Below are 9,734 nucleotides of genomic sequence, written 5' to 3'. Positions count from 1 at the left end.
AAAAAAAAAAAAACTAAGAATTTCACTTATACCTACAGACTTCCAGCTTCTCTGGGAAATTCATAGGATCTCTCAAAATGCAGCCCACATTGCGTGGTAGGAATGGCAAGTAGGAGAGGGCCGGCGCCGTCCCCAGGCATGCTCTCCCGCCCACCACTTTCCCCACCACGTGCAATGCATGTGGGTGCACTCACAGCTCCCCTGTTTTATGGAGAGCCTGACCCAATGACCAGCTGAAGTTTCCCACTGCTGGCACTCAGGGAGGAACAGGAAGGCGCGGGATGGTTTTGCTACCCTCTAAAGCACTTTCATGGAGAAGCCGTGTCTAGGAGCAGGCATTCCTGTCTTTTTCAAGTGTTCTTCTAGCTGGACTAAGACTCAGACCGACATGGGACAGATTAATAGGAGAAAATCAAATTTAATAGGAATCCACACAGACATGGAAATTCCAAAGACAGGCAAAATGGGGTATATGTGTCATTCTGAACTAAGAGAAGGGGGTTGGGGTGGGGTCTTCGGGGGGAAGGGATATGAGACGAGCAGATGTTTGGCGATTCGACGTTTGCCTGTCCATATAGATAGACCCAGATAAAATTTATCTCTGCTAATAACCCTTATTCTGGAAAGACCCTCTGGTTTAGATTCTTCTATGTAGTTAAGGGAAAAACAAAAGTTTCTCTTGAGCTATAGGGTCTCAATTGCCTTCAGCTCAGAATAATTCACATGCCAAATGGCCCATTCTGGGGTGTGGGACACTGTCCCAAACCCCTTCAGCTCTATCTGGTTAAGGAAAATGTGCTCACAGCAAAGCAACAACCATCAGAATGGGTAATGGGGGACAATAGTGTTTCCAGTTGCTCGGAAATACTCTAAGAAGGATGGAGTGCTACTTTTGTCTCAGTGGTTAGACATTTGTTGGCCTTGAGGTAAGAAGCCAACCACATGATAAAGAAGAGGTGGTGTGTGTGTGTGTGTGTGTGTGTGTGTGTGTATGTACTACACAGCCATAAAAAAAGCATGAAATCTTGCCAATTGCAGCAACACAAGGGTATAAGGCTAAGTGAAATAATCAGATAAAGACAAATACCATATAATTTCACTCACAGGTGGAATTTAAGAAAACAAAAACAGGGCACTGGGGTGGCTCAGTTGGTTGAGCTTCTGACTCCTGATTTCAGCTCAGGTCATGATCCCGGGGTCATGGAACTGAGCCCTACATCAGGTCTGTGCTGATATGGAGTCTGCTTAAGATTCTCTCTCTTTCTCTCCCTCTGCCCCTCTCCTACTCATGCTCTCTCTCTCCCTCAAATAAAAAAAGAATAAACAACAAAAACAAAGAAAAAGAGAAACCATAAAATAGACTCTTAAAAATGGAGGAAAAACTGATGCTTATTAGAGGGGAGTGTGGGGCGACCCAATCAGGCGGAAGCCCGGCGGTGCCCAGTTGTAAGTAACCCATTGGTCAGCAAGGATTATGGATAGTTTGTGATGGGTCTCCTTTTTCTTCCCTTTTTTTTTTTTAAATTTTAGAGACAGAGAGAAAGCACCAGTGGGGCAGAGGGGCAGAGGGGGAGAGAGAGAGAGAGAGAGAGAGAGAGAGAGAGAGAGAGAGAGAGAGAGAAACTCAAGCAGGCTGCATGCTCATCAAAGCCCCATGACCTTGTGATCATGACCTGAGCTGAAATCAAGAGCTGGACACTCAGTCGTGTGAACCACCCAGGAGCCCCAAGGTGGATCTCCTAATGGGCCTGTTTGTCTTCAGCCTGCTGGTGGCTGTGGGCCCCTCTACCTTACTCAGCTTTCCATTGCTCAGGTTGGTTGCCTAAAAGCAGCCTTTACATGGAGGGGGGAGGGGATGGGTGAAGTAGGTGAGAGGGATTAAGAGTCCATTACTGTGATAAGCACTGAGTAATTATAGAATTGTTTACTCACTATATCCCGCACCTGGAATACATGTCATTCTCGTGTATTTATCTTTTTTCCACAATAATTTATTGTCAAATTGGTTTCCATATAACATCCAGTGCCTCTCCCCACAAGTGCCCCCCACTCCGTGACCATCACCCCTTTCCCCCCTCCCCCTCCCTCTTCAGCCCTCAGTTTGTTTTCAGTGTTCAATAGTCTCTCATGGTTTGTGTCTCTCTCTCTCCCCAACTCTCTTTCCCCCTTCCCCTCCCTATGGTCCCCTGTTAGGTTTCTCCTGTTAAACCTATGAGTGCAAACATATGGTATCTGTCCTTCTCTGCCTGACTTATTTCACTTAGCATGACACCCTCGAGGTCCATCTACTTTGCTACAAATGGCCAGATTTCATTCTTTCTCATTGCCATGTGATACTCCATTGTGTATATACACCACATCTTCTTGATCTGTTCATCAGGTGATAGACATTTAGGCTCTTTCCATGATTTGTCTATTGTAGAAAGTGCCGCTATGAACATTGGGGTGCACATGCTCCTATGTATCAGCACATGTGTATCCTTTCACCCTGAATGCGCCTGATCTCGTCTGATCTCATGCATATATCTTCGAGGAGAAGGGTAGGGCTCTGGGGAGAGAGGGGAGGATGCCATCAGCTGGAAAGGGAGAGGAGATGCTTAGAAAACAGGGGTCACCCTCTTATGCAGATCAGTTTCTTGATAAAAAGAAATCTGCTCACAGCTCTCTTCCTGGTACTGGTTCTCCTTGCTGATGTAAATTAGACAGTTGAGGGGGAGGTAAAGAACATTTCCTGAATCTGCTGGATTTTGATTGCTTTTAACTCAAAATAATCATGCCAAAGTGGCCCATCTTGGGGCAGTCTGTTCTAGGCCCTGCACAGGTCTAGGATTTTATGATTCTTTCAGGAGATATAGAAAAGAAAACTTTAACCTTGGGGAGCTTATAACACAAGCAGAAAAGACTGAAGAGAAGCAGAATTTGTCCCCCCAAAATATGCTCTGTGACATAAGGATTGATTTAGGCTGATTATTTTCAAGAAGTAGCAGACACTGGAGAAGCTCTGGAAACTGAGTAGAAAATACCCTTTTGTAAAAGAAATTTACATTTATAAGGGAAATCTGCATTGTCTTGTTTTTGTTTGTTTGGCTGGGGACAATATACTTTATTGATGGCATCTGTGGAGGTGGGGCTCACCAAGCCTTTCTCCTTCTCCAGGGCATCTAGGCTGGAAACTGTAGGGTCAGGAAGTTCTCAGTGTGTTGAGGGATGAGTTGGGGAAAGGACTTCCCAACAGCTGAGGGCCTCTCTCTTCCTCTTGCTCTCACTTGGGGCTGGTGGTCCAGGGGACTCTTACTCCTTGGAGCCATGTGGACTATAATGTCCACTACTCAGTTGCTGTAGCCAAATTCATTGTCATGCCAGGAAGTGAGCTTGGCACAGTGGTTCTTGAGGACAGTACCAGCCCTGGCATCAAAGGCGGAAGAGTGGGTATTGCTGTCAAAGTCACAGGAGACTATCTGGTCCTCGCTGTAGCCCAGAATGCCCTTAAGGGGGCCCTCTGATACCTGCTTCATCACCTTCTTGATATCATTGTATTTGGCAGGTTTCTCCAGGCAGCAGGTCAGATCCACAACCCACATGTTGTGGGTGGGGACATGGAAAGCCATGCCAGTGAGCTTCAGCCTTGGTGGCACCAACAGAAGTGGGAATGATATTCTGGGGAGCCCCCCAGCCATCACACCACAACTTCTCAGGGGGCCGTGCATGGTCTTCTGGGTGGCAGTGATGCATGGATTGTGGTCACAAGTCCCTCCATGATGCCAAAGTCATCATGGATGACCTTGGCCAGGGGGGCTGAGCAGTCAGTGGTGCAGGAGGAGTTGCTGACAATCTTGAGGGAGTTGTCACACGTCCCATGGTTCACACTTATCACAAACATGAGAGCATCAGCTAACAGGGCAGAAATGATGACCTGCTTGGCCCCACCCTTCAAGTGAGCCCCAGCCTTGTCCCTGATGGAGACCCCAATGAACTCCATAATATTCTCAACACTAGCATCGCCCATTTGAGGTTGGTGGTATCTCACTCCTGAAAGATGGAGATGGGCTTTCTGTCAATGAGTTTCCTGTTCTCACCTTGACTGTGCCATTGAATTTGCCATGTGTGGAATCATACTGGAACAGGTAGACCATGTAGTTGAGATCAATGAAGGGGTCACTATGACAACAATATCCACTTTGTCAGAGTTAAAAAGCAGTCCTGGTGACCAGGCACTTAATATGGCCAAATCTATTTACTCTGACCTTTCTCATCATGTCTCTAGGAGCTGGCACTGCACCAGAAGATGCTGCTGTCCATCAAATGGGGCGGAGCAGAGAGTAGGAAATATCCATTTGTAAAGGTGTTCTCCTCCCTCTCCCAGAAAGAGAAGATGATCCTAAATCTACAGGAACTCATATCAGTGGGGAAGGCACCAGCTTAAATTTGCATAACATGCCTTTGTTTACTGCGCTTCCCCCCCATCCCACCCCAACCCCATCCCAACCCCACTCCCAGTTTCCCATAACTGGTCTGGTCCCACCCCCTCCAACACCTTTCTTTTGTTTTTAGCTGGAGGCGCTATTTAAGGTGGTGGCTTGGCCCCTTTCAGGGAGTGACTCAGTTTTCCAGGGTTTTTCCCACATGTACAGGAGGTATACATTTTATTAAGCTTCTGTTTGTTTTTCTCCTGTCAATCGTTTCATTGCATGAGGGTCTCAACTAAGAACCCTACAAGGGTAGAAGGAAAATTATTTTTCCTCCCCTACAAGACTCAAACAAACAAACACATGGTGTAAATGCCCCACTAACCACCCACCAGCCAGATGCAGGTAGGACAGGACAGGACTGCGGCTGTGCCAGTGCATTAGCCAGCCAGCTGTCTCCCTGGACTGACCTGAGGTGAGCACTCAGTGTTCTTACTCGCAAGCTATAGAAACTGATTATCCCATGTGGAAGAGGGATTTGCTGAAATGACAAATGACATGGGGTGGCCCACAGAATCAGCAGGAAACTGAAGACCCAGATTAGGAAATGGACAGGAGGTACCACAGGGGCTCCAGGGGCTGGGTGCAATTGCCTTGAAATGAATGTGACCCTCTCTTCAACTTTACCTTCCTTCTAGACTCAAAGTTCTGGGTAGGACCTCTCGCTGTCTCCAAAGGGGGAGGTGAGTCACAAGCAGTACCCTTCCTTCCAATACATCTACACAGAAGGGGGTGTTCCTAAAAAAAGGTAGGAAGGATGGTTGCTGGACAGCTCCTCAAAATTCAAGCACCCTATATATGGCCTCTCCCCACTCAGTCTGAATGCCAAGCTGTAGCAAGGGTTTCCAAATTGAAAAATTTGGAACACAAATTGATAATGTGTTGTTGTTGAATGGTAATAGCTCTCTTCCTGGCAGGTCCTCCATCTAAATTTTTAGGCAGTTGAAGGGGAGGTAAAGAGCTCCTCCTGAATCTCCTGGGCCAAGAAGTCAAGCCCACTCCATATGATGGGTGAGAGAAGTTAGAGAGGAGCCCAGCTTTTCTTCTAGACTAAGTCAGATCCCATTGACTTGACTTGGGCCAAGGAACACATCAGGGCCTTCTCAGATCCCTGAGGACAGTCAACTCTTGGAGCATAGTAGAGAGAGAGGAGTCCTCACTCAGCTCTTGAATCAGCTGGATCGACAGTCTCCCCTGCCACCACCCCCCCCCACCCCCAAGACACTGTGGGCTAGAAGAGGCTGGTGTCACTAGCCAGCATTGTCCAAGCCCAGCAGGGTTTTGGGAGTGCCCAAACCTGTCCTATGATGCTTTTCCTGAATCCCCGGGACAGCAGACACCTGTCAGAGAAGCCCAGGTCTGAGTGCACAGCCCCCAGATTGCCTTCAGTGCTGGGACAGTCCACCTCGAGTTACCCATCTAGGCAGCAGCCCCTCTGCCCCAATAGGGAGCCCAGGGCTGGTGGTACAGAATCCCCCAAGGAACAACTCTGGAGAGAGAGGGGGATGGGGCTTAAGTGGCTCCCAAGTGGAGCATATCACCCCCCTCCCCGTTATTTCATACTAGGCTGCTTTAGGACCTGCACCGAGCAGGTGCACGTCAAGGAGTGGTCACTGGGTGTCACCGCTGCTTCCTAGGGATGTGCCCTCGAGGGAGGGCTAAGGCTGCAGCATGCTGAGAGAGAAATTTCCTTCTCTGAAACTCGGTTTACAGGCCTGATATCCTCTGTATCTCCCTCTCATCCCCTGTCCCTCCTGGCTGGCCTGGATTGCACTGTCCATCATGGAGTTGCTCCCTGGCCAGCTCGGAGCAGGTACCAGCACCTAGAGAAGATCCCATAGCAAGACTGGCTTTGCCATTGGCTTGTGATTACAGACCGTACACAGGCACTCACTGCTAGTGAAGGGACCCAAGTCTCACTCTACACTCCCTTAGACAACAACTTCATATCATCAACCCTCCCACAGCCCTCTTCCACTCTCACTAGCTTCCTTCTAGAAGAAAAAAGGTAGTGACTTCTTACCCTTTGATCATGAAATCTCTACACTTAACCAGTGTTTTTACTCATTCTCTTCTCTTCCATTTCTGTTCTGAATCCAACATCCCCTCACCTTCTTAAGGTCCTGGATCCTTCGCCTTTTTCTACCTTCTTCTGATTTACTACCTCAGTCTATCTTGCAGAATTCTCATCAGCAAACAATTGGGCTCCTCTTAAATATCTCTGTCTGCATTCCAAGTGCCTCTGGCTACTGGCCCATGTCTCTCTGTTCCCTTTCAGCACTGAAATTTTGTCTCAATGCCATCAGAAAAGCTGTCTCTTCTGACTACTCCATTCACTCTTCTACCTGCTCAAATCTGCCTGATGCCCTGCCTTGCTCCAGAGAATTGACTTCAAAAGGTCACTATGACCTCCGTGTCACCAAATGCCCTGGATGTCCATGTCTCCTTTGTATTTTGAGAGAGAGATTGACAGAGATAGAGAGAGAGAGAGAGAGAGAAAGAGAGAGAGAGAGAGAGGGAGCAGGGGAGGGGCAAAGATTGAGGGAGGAAGGGAATTCCAGTCAGGCTTCATGCTGTCAGCACAGAGCCTAATGCAGGGCTCGATCTCACAAACCTCGAGATCATGACCTGAGCCAAAACCAAGAGTTGGACACTTAACTGACTGAGCCACCCAGTGCCCCTCTATGTCCCCTTTTAACACCCGGGATTGTGCACAGGAGACCAGACCACTTTCTCTTCTCTTGGCCTCCATACCACCACCCTCTCCTGATCTCTCAGATTTCTCCTCCATGGTATGTCCACTCTCTACCATCTGACTCTAAATACTAGAATTTCTTTAATCTTGGTTCTGAAAAGTCTTCTCTTTTCCTTTTTACCCCATCTTCCTAGACGATCACATCCATTCCTTCTGATTCATATATATCTCCTTTTATACCATGGATGCACAGATTTGTATCTTTGGTCCAGTCCTTTCTATTAGGCATCTCCATCTGCAGGTTTCACTGGTATGAAATTCTTGTCACCTCTCCCAAAACACTTGTCCTCCTTCCTTCAGTCTCTGAAGCCAGCACCACTGTCCAACACTGGCTCAAGCCCCAAACCTAGAAAGCCTCATTTTTTTCCTCACTCCCCCTCCATCCCATTAGCAAATCATATTGATTCTATGTCAGATTCATTTCAGATCCCTTCACTTCTCCCTCTCTTGACTACCACCCACACTCATGTGGGCCATAGTCATCTCTCTACTAAACTCACACAAAATATTTCTGACTAACATTCCCATTTGCACACTCTTCAATCTATTCTTAAAAAATTTTTTTAATGTTTAGTCATTTTTTGAGAGACACAGAGAGACACAGCATAGCAGGGGAGGGGCAGAGAGAGAGGGAGACATAGAATCCGAAGCAGGCTCCAGGCTCTGAGCTGTCAGCACAGAGCCCAATGTGGGGCTCAAACCCACGAACTGCAAGATCACATCCTGAGCCGAAGTCAGGTGCTTAACCGACTGAGCCACCCAGGCACCCTCTTCAATCTATTCTTAACACAGCAGCAGTGATGGAGGTGTCTCTATTTTACTCTGTGGATACACGTGTAACACTTCGAGATGTGTTCAGATGTGTATACTTTACTGTAGGCTGAAATTCAACAACAACAAACCCAAACCCTCAAAACTAAACAAGATGTCAATTCCCCTGTTAAAATCCTTCAGCAGCTTGACAGCATCCTTGGAATAAAGTCAAATCCTGCATGACTTGGCCCCTGTCTTTTTCTCAGGCCTTCTCTCCTATTGTACTTCTTCTTTGCTTGCCAGAATCCAGCTGCCCTGGCTTTCATTTAGTTTTCTCTAATAAGCTACAGCTTGCCTGCCTGCCTCAGGACCTTTGTTCAGGCTGCTCCCTCAGCCTAGAATCCTTCCCCAAGCCTAGCACCTTTCTTCCTTCACATCACCTACCCAGGCTTACCCAGACTATCAAGTCTAAACTATATCAGCCCATTTATTCTTTCTGCTCCTAAACTGTATTTTTATGATGCTACTAAAATTGTTTTGTTTTTCTACAGTTAGGACTGGCTTATACATTTGACACTCATTGCACAGATGCTATTAGGCAAAATGCTATATAGATAACCAATGCCATGATCTTAAAGAACAAACAGACCCTTTTTCTCTTTACTTAGATTTATAAGAACAAAAAGAAAGAAAGAAAGAAAGAAAGAAAGAAAGAAAGAAAGAAAGAAAGAAAGAAAGAAAGAAAGAAAGAAAATAGAGGGGTTTTAAAAAAATAATCCATTCATTCCAGCACAGCTGTCTCCACCCTGGGGCTGAAGATGGGAGAGATGGTAAGCACATGGTATAATGGGTTAAATTGTGTCCTCCAAAAAGACAGTGGGTAAGTTCAAATGGGAGAAGCATGCCTAAGAAAAATCTAAAAGCCGGAAAAAATAAGCATTACACACACAACATAAAATGCCTTTATTTTTTTTTCCACAAATTAAGCCAGAGGCTAAAAGCGCAGGACCCAGAGACCACCTACGTAGCACCAAGACTCCTGTTGCAACCAGTACTTATCTGCTACCTTGTCTTCCACTCAGCCCTCTGACATATCTGATTACTTTTGACAAGTGCAATCATCTCAACAACAGAGCCATTCAGAACACTTCGTTGATATGAAGGCTCTTCCAAGAGGAGCTCCCTTTACCGGCTCCAAGGATCTCTCTGCTGGTGATGACTCTCCTGTGGTTGTGGAAGGACAATCTAACCGCCTCCAGGCTAGCCCCTTCCAGCAGCCAATCCTGCAGAGAGCCCAGTGCACCCAAGATCCAGGAGCACCCACTGAAGTCTGGGTGAGTCTGGGGCAAAAATGGCACAAAGGTAAGACAGAGAAGCGCAGGCTTCCCGAAGTTGGCGATTCATCATCTAACCCAGCACACACGCCGTCCATGGTTCTTGCACACGTGGGGCCATACCAACCACCCGGAAGTACAGCGGTAGGGGTGTGAGGAAGGAAACGAGGTCATTGAACCTATCAACCGTCTGAGGAAGATGAGGCAGGGGAGTTTGCAGTGAGAAAGAGCACTTTTTAAAAAATAGTTTATTGTCAAATTGGTTTCCATTTAACACCCAGTGCTTCTCCCCACAAGTGCCCCCCACCATGACCATCACCCCCTCCCCCCTCCCCTCCCCCTTCAGTCCATGGTTCGTCTCCAGTATTCAGTAGTCTCCCTTGATCTGTGTCCCTCACTCTCCCCCGCTCTCCTTCCCCCTTCCTC

The 9,734-nt window shown here is 47.2% G+C and overlaps 1 pseudogene; it reads right to left on the bottom strand.

Annotated features, from left to right (window-relative positions):
* Window positions 1-3,329: 3,329 nt before the first annotated feature.
* LOC115281575 lies at window positions 3,330-4,133 on the bottom strand (annotated as a pseudogene).
* Window positions 4,134-9,734: the final 5,601 nt, after the last annotated feature.

The sequence above is a fragment of the Suricata suricatta genome, chromosome 17 (assembly GCF_006229205.1).
Source record: "Suricata suricatta isolate VVHF042 chromosome 17, meerkat_22Aug2017_6uvM2_HiC, whole genome shotgun sequence".
NCBI classification, from domain to species: domain Eukaryota; kingdom Metazoa; phylum Chordata; class Mammalia; order Carnivora; family Herpestidae; genus Suricata; species Suricata suricatta.
Note: the sequence above shows the minus strand (reverse complement) of the source record. Positions and strands in the feature narration are given on the sequence as shown.